This window comes from Manis javanica, unplaced genomic scaffold (assembly GCF_040802235.1).
Source record: "Manis javanica isolate MJ-LG unplaced genomic scaffold, MJ_LKY HiC_scaffold_24, whole genome shotgun sequence".
NCBI classification, from domain to species: domain Eukaryota; kingdom Metazoa; phylum Chordata; class Mammalia; order Pholidota; family Manidae; genus Manis; species Manis javanica.
The window spans coordinates 2,029,088-2,042,919 of NW_027332170.1; positions in this window are offsets into that span (position 1 = coordinate 2,029,088).

The following is a 13,832-nucleotide window of genomic DNA, read 5'->3' on the forward strand; positions in this document are numbered from 1 at the left end:
TGAATGGACGGGTTAAAAGACGCAGGGTGCCAGAATGGAAAAACAATACCCATCTACACGCTGCCTTCAAGAGACTCATTTCAGAACCAAACATATGCAGATCCAAAATGAAGGGAAATCATGACTAACAAGGTGGCAACAAAAACAGATATTCAACCCACAAGAGATTTCCACTAAAAATTAAAAAATGAAGACCTGAAACTACGGATTATGTTTTGCCTATTTTTTGAGAGGGCATCTCTCATATTTATTGATTAAATGGTTGCTAAAAACAATAAAATTCTTTATCGGGGACTCAATGCACACTCATTATTCAACCCCAAGCCTAGTTCTCAACAGTCTCCAATCTTCTGAAGCATAACGAACAAGTTCTTACATGGTGAACAACTTCTTACATAGAGAATAAGTTCTTACATGGTGAACAGTGCAAGGGCAGTCATATCACAGAAACTTCCAGTTTTGATCACGCATCATGAACTATAAACAATCAAGTCAGCTATGGTTATTTGTTTGATTTTTATACTTAATTTATATGTGAATCCAACATTTCTCCCTTATTATTATTATTTTTTTAATAAAATGGTGAAGTGGTAGGTAGATGCAAGATAAAGGTAGAAAACATAATTAAGTGCTGTAAGAGGGCGAATGTAGATGATCAGGTCTGTGCCTATAGACTAAGTATTAATCCAAGCTAGACAGGGGCAACAAAACATCCATTGATGCAGAAGATTTCTCTAAAAACAGGAGTTGGGGTGAGGTTCTAAGCCTCACCTCTGTTGATCCCCAATTTCTCACCTGATGGCCCCCGTGTGACTGTGCCTGTCTTAGGTTGTTCCTCCCTTGAGGAATCTTACCCATCTCTGGCTAGCTCGTCATCTTCCGGGGCCATACAGGGAAATGTAAAGCTGGTAAGTGAGAGAGAAGCCATATTGTTTGCAAAGGTTAGCTTTTTACTTCTCTGCAGATTTATGCCCTGTGGCTTCTCTGCCCAGCATTTGTCTTGAGGTATCTTTACCACTTGGAAGAATTATGATACTTGGTAATTTTTTATGTGAGGCACAAATTCTACTAAAGGGTTGTAATTAGGAAGAAGAAAAGCTATAGAAGTAGCAGACAGAAGAAAAGATGGGAAGATTGATTATTCCTTTGACATATCTTCTTGTAGAGCAACATAAGCATGTATAGTTTTTAAACTACTAATTTAACTGTGCACACAAATTAACATAATAGGAATACAGCTACATAACCAAAGCAGACCTATAATTACCAGCCATATCCAGTGAAACCAAGAAAACCAGTTAGGTGCCCTAGGCATTTGTGAAAACTTATCAATGATATGGTGGATATTGTCTAACTGAATTTGAATAGTTTGAGAAAATATCACACAAATTAAAACAACATATTCCTGGGAACTGTTCACATCCCATATGTTCTTTGAACAGTAGATAGTCTGTAGTCACACAAATTTGGGGCACTGTAACTTGCACTTCTTCTAATTCTTGGTTGAGTTCCAACACTAGAGATCCAGTCAAATTTACTGTTTTACAGTATGCACAGGCCAGCTTAGATATCTCCTTCTTCATTCCAATGGCAAGTCCAGGAACAGGTGGGATGAATGCAGCTGCAAATGCAACAGCACCAGGATCTTTGCTGAAGTTTTTTGATGATCATCTTCTGGAATGACTCTTCCAGAGGACACTGATGTTGGAGTTCTTCCTCATATCATATCTTAATTCGTATTCTGTGTAGCCAAATTTAGGCTCTGATCCTCTGTATAAACACAAACCCTTTGCCCACACTTTGATATGACCTGTATACCATTGTGAAGAACCTACTGGAGATCACCCCACAGGAACTGATTTTTTTTAAAGAAAGGATTATTATCAGAAAAATGTACTTCCATAGCTGATCATATGACACCCTTAAAAAGATCAAAATTAAGGATATGTAAAGCATGCATTAATCGTTGATTTGCAGTTAGTTTTATCCTATCAGGGAGTAACCCCCTTTTACTTTCTATTTTTTTTTGTAATCATCAATCTACAATTACATGAAGAATATAATATTTACAAGGCTCTTCCCTATGCCAAGTCCCCCGCACAAACATCATCATAGCAAAATGTTGTAGAATCACTACTTGTCTTCTCTGTGTTGCACAGCCCTCCCCTTTCCCCCACCCCCCATATTATGCATGCTAATCATAATACTGCCTTTCTTCTTCCCCCCACTTATGTCTCCCTACCCACTCATCCTCCCCAGTCCCTTTCCCTTTTGTAACTGTTAGTCCATTCTTGGGCTCTGTGATTCTGCTGCTATTTTGTTCCTTCAATTTTTCCTTTGTTCTTATACTCCACAGATGAGTGAAATCATTTGGTATTTCTCTTTCTCCACTTGGCTTATTTCATGGAGCATAATACCCTCTAGCTCCATGTTGTTGCAAATTTTAGGATTTGTTTTCTTCTTATGGCTGAATAATACTCCATTGTGTATATGTACCACATCTTCTTTACCCATTCATCTACTGGTGGACACTTAGATTGCTTCCAGTTCATGGCTATAGTATATAGCGCTGTAATAAACAGAGGGGTGCATCTGTATTTTCCAAACTGGAGTGCTGCATTCTTAGGGTAAATACCTAGGAGTGGAATTCCTGGGTCAAATGGTAAGTCTATTTGAGGAAACTCCATACAGCTTTCCACAATGGTTGAACTAATTTACATTCCCACCAGCAGTGTAGGAGGGTTCCCCTTTCTCCACAACCTCGCCAACATTTGTTGTTGTCTTTTGGATGGTAGCCATCCTTAGTGGTGTGAGGTGATATCTCACTGTGGTTTTAATTTGCATTTCTCTGATAATTAGCAATTGGAGCATTTTTCCATGTATTTGCTGGCTATCTGAATTTCTTTTTTGGAAAACTGTTCAGTTCCTCTTCCCATTTTTTAATTGGATTCTTTGTTTTTTTTTTGTTGAGGTGGGTGAGCTCTCTATATACTTTGGATATCAAGCCTTTATCAGATCGGTCATTTACAAATATATTCTCCCATACTGTAGGGTACCTTTTTGTTCTATTGATGGTGTCTCTTGCTGTACAGAGTCTTTTCAGCTGTACAATATGGTCCCACTAGTTCACTTCTGCTTTTGTTTCCCTTGCCAGGGGAGATATGTTCAAGAAGAGGTCACTCACTCATGTTTACATCTAAGAGGTTTTTGCCTTTATTTTTTTCTAAGAGTTTTATGGTTGCATGACTTACATGCAGGTCTTTGATCCACATAGAATTTACTTTTGTGTACGGGGTTAGACAATGTTCCAGTTTCATTCTCTTACATGTAGCTGTCCAGTTTTGACATCACCATCTGTTGAAGAGACTGCCATTTCCCCACGGTACATCCATGGCTCCTTTATCAAATATTAATTGGTCATATATGTTTGGGTTAATGTCTGGAGTCTCTAATCTGTTTCACTGGTCTGTGGCTCTGTTCTTGTGCCAGTACCAAATTGTCTTGATTACTATGGCTTTGTAGTAGAGCTTGAAGTTGGGAATGAGATCCCCCCCACACTCTATTCTTCCTTCTCAGGATTGCTTTGACTATTCAGTGTCTTTGGTGTTTCCATATGAATTTTTGAACTATTTGTTCCAGTTCGTTGAAGAATGTTGCTGATATTATGATAGGGATTGCATCAAATCTGTATATTGCTTTGGGAAGGATGGCCATTTTGATGATATTAATTCTTCCTAACCAAGAGCATGGGATGAGTTTCCATTTTTTAGTGTCCCCTTTAATTTCTCTTAAGAGTGTCTTGTAGTTTTCAGGGTATACGTCTTTCCCTTCTTTGGTTAGGTTTATTCCTAGGTATTTTATTCTTTTTGATGCCATTTTGAATGGAGTTGTTTTCCTGATTTCTCTTTCTATTGGTTCATTGTTAGTGTATAGCAAAGCCACAGATTTCTGTATGTTAAGATTGTATACTGCAAATTCTCTGTATTCCGATATCAGTTCTAGTAGTTTTGGAGTCTTTAGGGTTTTTTATGTACAATATCATGTTACCTGCAAATAGTGACAGATTAACTTCTTTTTTACCAATCTGGATTCCTTGTATTTCTTTGTTTTGTGTAATTGCTGTGGCTAGGACCTCCAGTATTATGTTAAATAACAGTGGGGAGAGTGGGCATCCCTTTCTTCTTCCCCATGTCAGAGGAAAAGCTTTCAGGTTCTCACTGTTCAGTATGATGTTAGCTGTGGGTTTATCATGTATGGTCCTTATTATGTTGAGGTACATGACCTCTATACCCATTTTGCTTAGAGTTTTTATCATGAATGGATGTTGAATTTTGTTAAATGCTTTTTAGCATCTATGGAGATGATCATGTGATTTTGTCCTTCTTCTTGTTGATGTGGTGGATGATGTTGATGGATTTTTGAATGTTGTACCATCCTTGCATCCCTGGGATGAATCCCACTTGGTCACGGTTTGTGATCCTTTTGACATATTTTTGAATTCGGTTTGCTCCTTTTTTTATTGAGTACTTTTGCATCTACATTCATAAGGGATATTGTCTGTAATTTTCTTTTTCGGTGGGGTCTTTGCCTTATTTTGGTATTAGGGTGATGTTCACTTCATAGAATGAATATGGGAGTATTCCCTCCTCTTCTATTTTTTGGAGAACATTAAGGAGAATAGGTATTATGTCTTCTCTCTATGTCTGATACAATTCCGAGGTAAATCCATCTGGCACAGGGGTTTTGTACTTGGGCAGCTTTTTGATTACCATTTCAATTTCTTTGCTCATAATTGGTTTGTTTAACTTTTGTGTTTCTTCCATGGTCAGTCTTGGAAGGTTGTACTTTTCTAGGAAGTTGTCCATTTCTTCTAGGTTTTCCAGCTTGTTAGCATATAGGTTTGCATAGTCTTTAATAATTCTTTGTATTTCTGTGGAGTCTGTCATAATTTTTCCATTCTCGTTTCTGATTCTGTTGATGTGTGTTGATTCTCTTTTTCTCTAAGTTTGGCTGGAGGCTTATCTATTTTATTTTCTCAAATAACCAGCTCTTGGTTTCATTCATTTTTGCTATTGTTTTATTTTTCTCAATTTTGTTTACTTCTCGATCTTTATTACATTGCTCCTTCTGCTGATTTTAGGCCTCATTTGTTCTTCTTTTTCCAGTTTTGATAATTGTGATGTTCGACTATTCATTTGGGATTGTTCTTTCTTCTTAAAGTGTGCCTGGATCGCTATATGCTTTCCTCTGAAGACTGCTTTTGCGGCGTCCCACAGAAGTTGGGGCTGTGTGTTGCTGTTGTCATTTGTTTCCATATATTCCCTGATCTCTATTTTAATTTGCTCATTGATCCACTGATTATTTAGGAGCATGTTGTTAAGCCTCCATATGTTTGTGAGCCTTTTTGTTTTCTTTATAGAATTTATTTCTATTTTTATACCTTTTTGGTCTGAAAAGTTGGTTGGTAGAACTTCAATCTTTTGGAATTTACTGAGGCTCTTTTTGTGAGCTAGTATGTGGTCTAATCTGGAGAATGTTCCATGTATACTTGAGAATGTTTATCCCATTGCTTTTGGATGTAGTGTTCTATAGATGTCTATGAGGTCTATCTAGTTTAGTGGGTTGTTCAATGCCTCTATGTCCTTACTTATTTTCTGCCCAGTGGATCTACCTTTTGGGGTGAGTGGCATTGCATTCTTTTTCTCCCTTTAGTTCCATTAGTATTTGTTTCACATATGCTGGTGCTCCTGTGTTGGGTGCATATATATTTATAATGGTTATATCCTCTTGCTGGACTGAGCCCTTCATCATTATGTAATTTCCTTCTTGATCTCTTGTTAGTTTCTTTGTTTTGAAGTCTATTTTGTCTGATATTAGTACAGCAACCCCTGCTGTATTTTATCTGTTGTTTGCCTGAAATGTTTTTCCATCCCTTGACTTTTAGTCTTTGCTTGTCTTTGGGTTTGAGTTGAGTTCCTTGTAGGCAGCATATAGATGGGTCTTGCTTTTTTATCCATTCTGTTATTCTGTGTCTTTTCATTGGTGCATTCAGTCCATTTACATTTAGGGTGACTATTGAAATATATGTACTTATTGCCATTGCAGGCTTTAGGTTCGTAGTTACCAAAGGTTCAAGGTCCACCTCTTTAGTATCTTACTGCCTAACTTAGCTCGCTTTTTGAGCTGTTATATATACTGTCTAGCGTTTCTTTTCTTCTCTCCCTTCTTATTCCTCCTCCTCCATTCTTTATATGTTGGTTGTTTTATTCTGTGCTCTTTCATGTTTCCTTTAACTGCTTTTAGTGGGTAGTTGATTTTATGTTTTTTATTTAGATAATATTTGGTCTCCTTTCTTTGCTGTGATTTTATTTTCTCTGGTGACCTCTGCTTAGTTTTAGGAGTGCTCCCGTCTAGAACAGTCCCTCTAAAATACCCTGTAGAGGTGGTTTGTGGGAGGCAAATTCCCTCAACTTTTGCTTGTCTGGAAATTGCTTAATCCCTCCTTCATATTTAAATAATTGTGCTGGTTACAGTATCCTAGGTTCAAGGCCCTTCTGTTTCATTGCATTAAATATATCATGAAATTCTCTTCTGTCCTGTAAGGTTTCTGTTGAGAAGTCTGATGATACCCTTATGGGGTTTCCTTTATAGGTGACCTTTTTCTCTCTAGCTGCCTTTAAAACTCTTTCCTTGTCCTTGATCTTTGCCATTTTAATTATTATGTGTCTTGGTGTTGTCCTCCTTGGTCCTTTCTGTTGAGAGTTTTGTGTATTTATGGGTTCTGTTCAATTATTTCCTCCCCCAGTTTGGGAAGTTTTCAGCAATTAATTCTTCAAAGACACTTTCTATCCCTTTTTCTCTCTCTTCTTCTTCTGGTACCCCTATAATATGGATATTGTTCCTTTTGGCTTGGTCACACAGTTTTCTTGTTTCATTCCTGGAGATCTTTTTATCACTCTCTGTGTCAGCTTCTATGTGTTCCTGTTCTCTGGCTTCTATTCCATCAATGGCCTCTTGCATCTAATCCATTCTGCTTATAAATCCTTTCAGAGTTTGTTGCACTTCTTTAATCACCTTCTGGGTGTCTGTAATCTCCCTCAGGACATCTTTAATCTCTCCCCGGACTTCATCCCTTAGCTCTTGTATATTTCTCTGCATATCCATCAGCATGTTTATGATATTTATTTTGAATTCTTTTTCAGGAAGACTGGTTAGGTCTGTCTCCTTCTCTGGTATTGTCTCTCTGCTCTTGGTTTGCCTGAAATTTTGCCTCTTCATGGCGACAGAGATAGTTTGCAGAACTGCACAAGTGACGGCTGGAAGAACTTCCCTTCTTGTTGGTTTGTGGCCTTCCTCTCCTGGCAGAACAGCGACCTCTTGTGGCTTGTGCTGGTCTGTCTGTGCAGACCAGGCTTTGGATTCTTGCCTGGCCGCTATGGAGTTTATCTCCGCTGTTGCTTTGCTTGTGGGCTGCCTCGGGCTGCTGCTCTGGTATGGTGGAGCCGCACTGGAGGGAACTGCCAGGAGGCTATTTATCTCTGTGAGGGGCCTACGTGCTCCCTGCTCCCAGGGAGTTAGAGTGCCAAGAGTTCCCCAGATTCCCTGCTGCTGGACTGTGTCCCAGGATGCTTCCATCCGGCTGTGGGATCCCTGTCCCTTTAAGACTTACAAAAACCCCTCGCTTTTTTGTTCCCATGGTGCTGGCTGCAGGGACCCGTTCACAGGTCTTACTGACCTTTTTCCCTACTATCCAGGATCCCACGCATGCACTGTGTCTGTGCTCTTGTGAGGATGGCTAGCACTGGCTATTTAACAGTCCTAGGCTCCCTCTCCCTTCCCGGTCCGACACCTCTCCTCCCACTGAGAGGTGGGGTGTGTGGAGCTCGGGTCCCACCAGTTCATGGCTTGTGTCTTACCCCCTTCACAAGATGCTGGGTTCTTGCAGGTGTGGATGTGGTGGGGCTGTTGTCCTGTGTCTTCTGTTCTCTCTTTTAGGAAGAGTTGTCTTTGTTGTATTTTCAAAAATATATGGGGTTATGGGAGATTTCCGCTGCTCTATTCATGCCACCATCTTGAGTCCTCTACAGGTAATGTTTTATCTCAGAAGTGACACCAAGTAAGAGAAATCATGGTAGAAACAGAATAGAGTCCAGATATATATGGTCAATCAATATGCGATAAGAGGAACCACAGTCATACAATGAGGAATTGACAGCCTCTTCAACAGCTGCTTTTGGCAAAACTGGACAGCTATATGTAAGGCAATGAAACCAGATCACTGTGTAATCCCATACACAAAAGTAAATTCGAAATGGATCAGAGAACTAAATGTAAGTCATATACAAAAAACCCTTAGAAAAAATCATATGCAAAATATTTCTGTACATAAACATGAGCGACTTCTTCATGAACATATCTCCCTGGGCTAGAGAAAGAAAAGCAAAAATGAAGAAGCAGGTCTATATCAGGCCAAAAAGCTTCTGTACAGAAAAGGACAGCAAAAGTAGAAATGGAATCCTACATTATGGGAAGATATATTCATAAATGACAGATCCAATAAAGGACTGACATGCAAAATATATAAAGAGCCCATGCAACAAAACAACCCAAAAGCAAATAAAACAATTAAACAATGGGCAGAGGAGCTGAACAGACAGTTCTCCAAAGAAATTCAGATGGCCAACAGAAACATGAAAAGATGCTGCACATTGCTATTCATCAGAGAAATGCAAATTAAAGCCACAACGAGATACTGGCTAACACCAGTTAAGGATCGCAGCCATCCAAAAGACAAACAGCGAGGTAGTGGAGAAAGGAGAACCCTCCTACACTGCTGGTGGTGGGACTGTAAATTAGTTCAACCATTGTGGAAAGCAGTATGGAGTTTCCTCAAAAAACTCAAACTAGAAATAGCATTTGACCCAGGAATTCCACTCCTTGGAATATACACTAAGAATGTAGCAGCTCCGTTTGCAAAAGACATATGCACCCCAATGTTTGTCACAGTACTATTTACAATAGCCAAGAAATGGAAGCCACCTAGTGTCCATCAGTAGATGAATGGGTAAAGACGTGGTACATATACACAGTGGAATATTATTCAGCCACAAGAAGAAATAAAATCCTACCATTTCCAACAACATGGATGGAGATAGAGGGTATTATGCAAAGTGAAATAAGCCAGGCAGAGAAACACAAGTACCCAATGATTTCACTCATATGTGGAGTATAAGAACAAAGAAAAACCTGAAGGAACAAAACAGCAGCAGACTCACAGAAACCAAGAATGGAGTAACAGTTACGAAAGTGAACAGAACTGGGGAGAATGGGTGGGAAGGGATGGATGAGGGGAAAAAAGGAAAGGGGACATTACAATTAGCATGTATTATGTGAGTACGGAGGCACGGGGAGGGCTGTGCAAAACAGAGAAGGCAAGTAGTGATTCTACAGCATCTTCCTATGCTGATGGACACTGACTGTAGTGGGGATTGTGGGGGGGGGGAATTGGTGATGGGGGGAGTCTAGTAACCATAATGTTGCTCATGTAATTGCAGATGAATGATACCAACAACAAAAAATTATCAACGTCATGCTCATCAAATTTTTCTTAATGTATCTTTTTCCTGGAAAGACAATTCACAAGATATCAGGTCATTTAGGCTTTAAGTAACAGTACTTCCCTGATGAGATCAACTAATTTTTGACTACATGAACTGAGAAAAATAGTTCAAGTGCTATCATTAGTAAGAAAACATTTAAAAATACTTCGTACACACCTTTGCATATCTAAGATACTAAAAATGACACAACTTATGTTAATACATCACATCCCTCATGCAGCTGCAGGAGAATTCTAAAACAGCAGATTTAGAAACTAACAGTATCTACTGAGAACAAGGAAATACAATCCAGCAATGTCACTTTAGAATGCACCCAGCAGAAATATACACATCCAGCATAAATAATAATAGCTGGCAAAACTCTATGCTCGACCAAACCCTCCTCTTTTCCCACTAGACGTGAAGTGTTAGGCTCTTCTGTTTGTGGGCTGTCCAGTTTAACCAAGAATCCTAAATCAATTTAGCCAGAATCCAATCCTTGCTATCTCATCACCTGATGACAATGGAGTTCGTTTCCTACACTCCCCACTTGGAGTGGGGTACATATGTCAGCCAGAATCATACCCTTCCCCTTTCTTTTCTCAGTTATTTATCATCTACTGTTCCCCTTCTATAAATTAATTCCCACTACCATGCTGCAGAGTTCTATGCCATCTCCCCTCACCCCAACTCTGAGACCCCAATGCTCAGTCTCTTCTGAAGTGTCTTCTTTATCTTCTAACAGTGTAATCACCCCAGTGAAGGAAAAAGATGGCAGTAAATTTAAGACAAGGTGTAATCCCCCCCCCAAAAACACATAAACCGTGAAAAAACAACCAGACTGAAAATGACCTAGAGTGCAGAACTACCTATATCTGGGGAAGAGAAGACATTACAGGAAGGGTAAAGTGGTAAAGATGAGACACAGCAGAACCTAAGAACTCCTCCCACACCAGGATACATGTGGGGGGAACAAGAACAGAGCAGGAAGAGGAAAGGAGCACAAATCACTGAATATCTGCGTCAAGAGCACAAGCCCACATGATACGATACTCTGGTGATTAGTGCGGCTGGACAACAAAATTGCAGAGTGCTCCGAGTAGCTGACATTCCAGCCACTTGTGGAAAGCAGGCAGGATCTACCAGCACCTGAAAAAAAAGCAAGGCGGGTAGTCTGAAAAGACTTTGCAGCAGTGAAGGTAAGACAGGGCTGCAAGGGTAACGATGAGGAGAGGTGACAGACAACTCCCCAATCTACAGTAGGTCCAACAGGTCAGGACCTCTCTGGAGACCCAGATGTTACATCTGCCTTGCTTGCAACACAGCCCGGAATCTGTAGGTGGCCAGAAGACAACCCACTTGGCCCAGCACTAGTGTCAAGAGCTTTGGGCAAGGTAGGCAGTGAGGACGTTCCAGCTTTCTCAGCTGTTTCAGCCCAACAGGGGAGATGCCTGTAGGAACCAGCCCTGGGAGCTCCTTCCTTCCCAGGGCATCCAGGTTCTGCACGCCTCTGTGCAGCAGTCCCTGCCATTGCTGCAGGCCAAGTGGAGGTGAGCCCCACCCACAGTAACCCCAGCAGAGTCTTGTGTGCTGATCACAGAGGCATGGATGAAGCAAACTGCTCACACAACCAGACCACCACAAGCCATACAAAAAAGTGACCCCTGTCCACTGCACACCAAGAGTTGGGACTCCTGTACTTGAGAAGTAAAGTGCCTGGGGCTTCTGAGCACTAGACGGTGCCCCCTGCACAAAGCTTTTACTTTTACTCCACGGGAAGAAACACAAGACAGCCTGGCCAAATGAGGTGGCAGAGGATTATGTTCTGGACAAAACTTCAAGACAAAATTACAGAAAAAGGGCTCAATGGAACACAGATCACTAATCTTGATGAAGATTTCAATGTAAAAGTCATAAACATGTTCACACATCTACATACAGAAAAATACCTAAAATCTCAGGTTGGATTTCAACAAAAGACCACTTGCAAGAGTCACTCAGAGCTGAAGAAGAGTGTAGAAATGAAATATACAATGGAGGGACTTGCTAACAGATTGCAGGTTGACGCTGTCAATGACACATTAAACAGGGAACCAGGAACAATGAATCTAAAAATAAAAGAAAAAAGAATCTCTAGAAATAATGAGAATTGTGCAAGCAATCCAAATGGGACATTCCCTAAATAGGCTCACCGGAAGAAGAGGGACACAAAAAGGACAGAAAGTCTCTAGGAGGAAATAATTGGTTAGAACTTCCCCAATCCAGGGAAAGAAACAATCAGGTCATGGAAGCTCAGAGAGCTGCTAAAAATGGAACCCCAGGAAAACAACACTAAGACACACAGTGAGTAAAATGGCAGAGATCAAGGATAAGGAGAAAATATTAAAAGTAGCCAAAGAGTAGGAATGTTACTTAAAAAGGAAATCCCATCAGGCTAGGCTATCAGGACACGTCGGTCAAACTTTTACAGTGCAGAAGGGAGCGGCAGGACGTATTTAACGCAATGAAGCGGAATGACCTCCAACCAAGAATCCTCCACCTGGCAAGATTCTGATGCAAAGCCGAAGCAGGGATTCCACAATCAATATTCAGATAAAACGAAGTTGAAGGATTTCATCACTAAGCCAGCCTGTGTGATATGTTCAAGGCACTTCTGTAGATAGAAGAGTTCTAGCTTCAATCAGTGAAGATAAACCCACAGTAAAGCTGTTAGGCCAGTTAATTACCAAGCAAGTACAAAATTGAAACTCAGAAACAAAATCAACTAATCACAAAATCAGCCAAGGGATATACAAAGTGCAGATTATGACATCTAATACACAAAGTGTGGAGGAGGAGGTAGAAAAAGAAAAAAAGAAAGTACCTACATACTGTGTTTGAAATAAGAGTCACCAGCCATTTAAGATACCCTGTTTGATAGTAAGGAAGGTATCCTTGAACCTTTGTTAACCACAAAACTAGTATCTGTAACAGATACCCGAGAGAGAAAGATCTAATTACAACACTAAGAAATCCATAAAATAAAGGAGAATAAGAGAGGAAGGAGAAATAGAGATATAAAAACAACAAGAATGTAAAATGGCAGTCAGGGAATATCTATCATCACCTTAAATATACATAGACTGAATGCACCAGTTAAAAGACACAGGGTGGCAGAATGGAGAAACAAGACCCGTCTATACAACACCCACAAGGGACTCATTTCAGAACCAAACACATGGATACCCAAAATGAAGGACAAGCATGATGACTAACAAGGTGGCAATAAGAACAGCTGTTCAACACACAAGAGAATTCCACTAACAATTAGAAAAAGAAGAACTGGAACTCCAGAAAATGTTTTATCTCACAGAAGTAACAACAAATAAGAGAAACCATGGAAGAAACAGAAAAGAGAGTCCAGATATATACAGTCGATACAAGATGAAGGAACCACGGACATACAATGGGGAAATGACAGCCTCTTCAACAGCTGCTGTTGGCAAAACTGGACAGCTACATGTACCACAATGAAACCGGATCACTGTGAAACCCCATACACAAAACTAAATTCGAAATGGATCAAAGACCTGAATGTAAATCATGATACCATAAAACTCTTGGACAAAATCATAAGCAAAAATCTCCTGGACATAAAACACAAACGACTTCTTCATGACCATATCTCCCTGGGGAAGGGAAACAAAAGCAAAAATGAACAAGCAGGACTATATCAAGCCAAAAAGCTTCTGCACAGCAAAGGACAGCACCAACAGAAAAGACACCTTACATTATGGGAGGATATATTCATAAATGAGATACGATAAAGGGTTTACATCCAAAACATACAAAGAGCTCATGCACCTAACAAACAAGCAAATTATCAATCAAAACATGGGCAAAGGAGCTGAACAGTTCTCCAAAGAAATTCAGATGGCCAAGGGACACATGAAGATGCTGTACATTGCTAGTCACCAGAGAAATGTAAATAAAAGCCACAATGAGATATAGGTTCACACCTGTTTAGGATCTCAGCCATCCATGAGACAAACGGAGACGTACTGGAGAAAGGAGAACTGTCCTACTCTGCTGGTGGTGGGAATGTATTTTAGTTCAACCGTTGTCAAAAGCAGTATTGAGGTTCCTCAAAAATACTCAAGATAGTAATACCATTTGACCCAGGAATTTCACTCCTATGAATTTACCCTAAGAATGCAGAAGCCCAGTTTTAACGTCATATGCACCGCTGTTTAT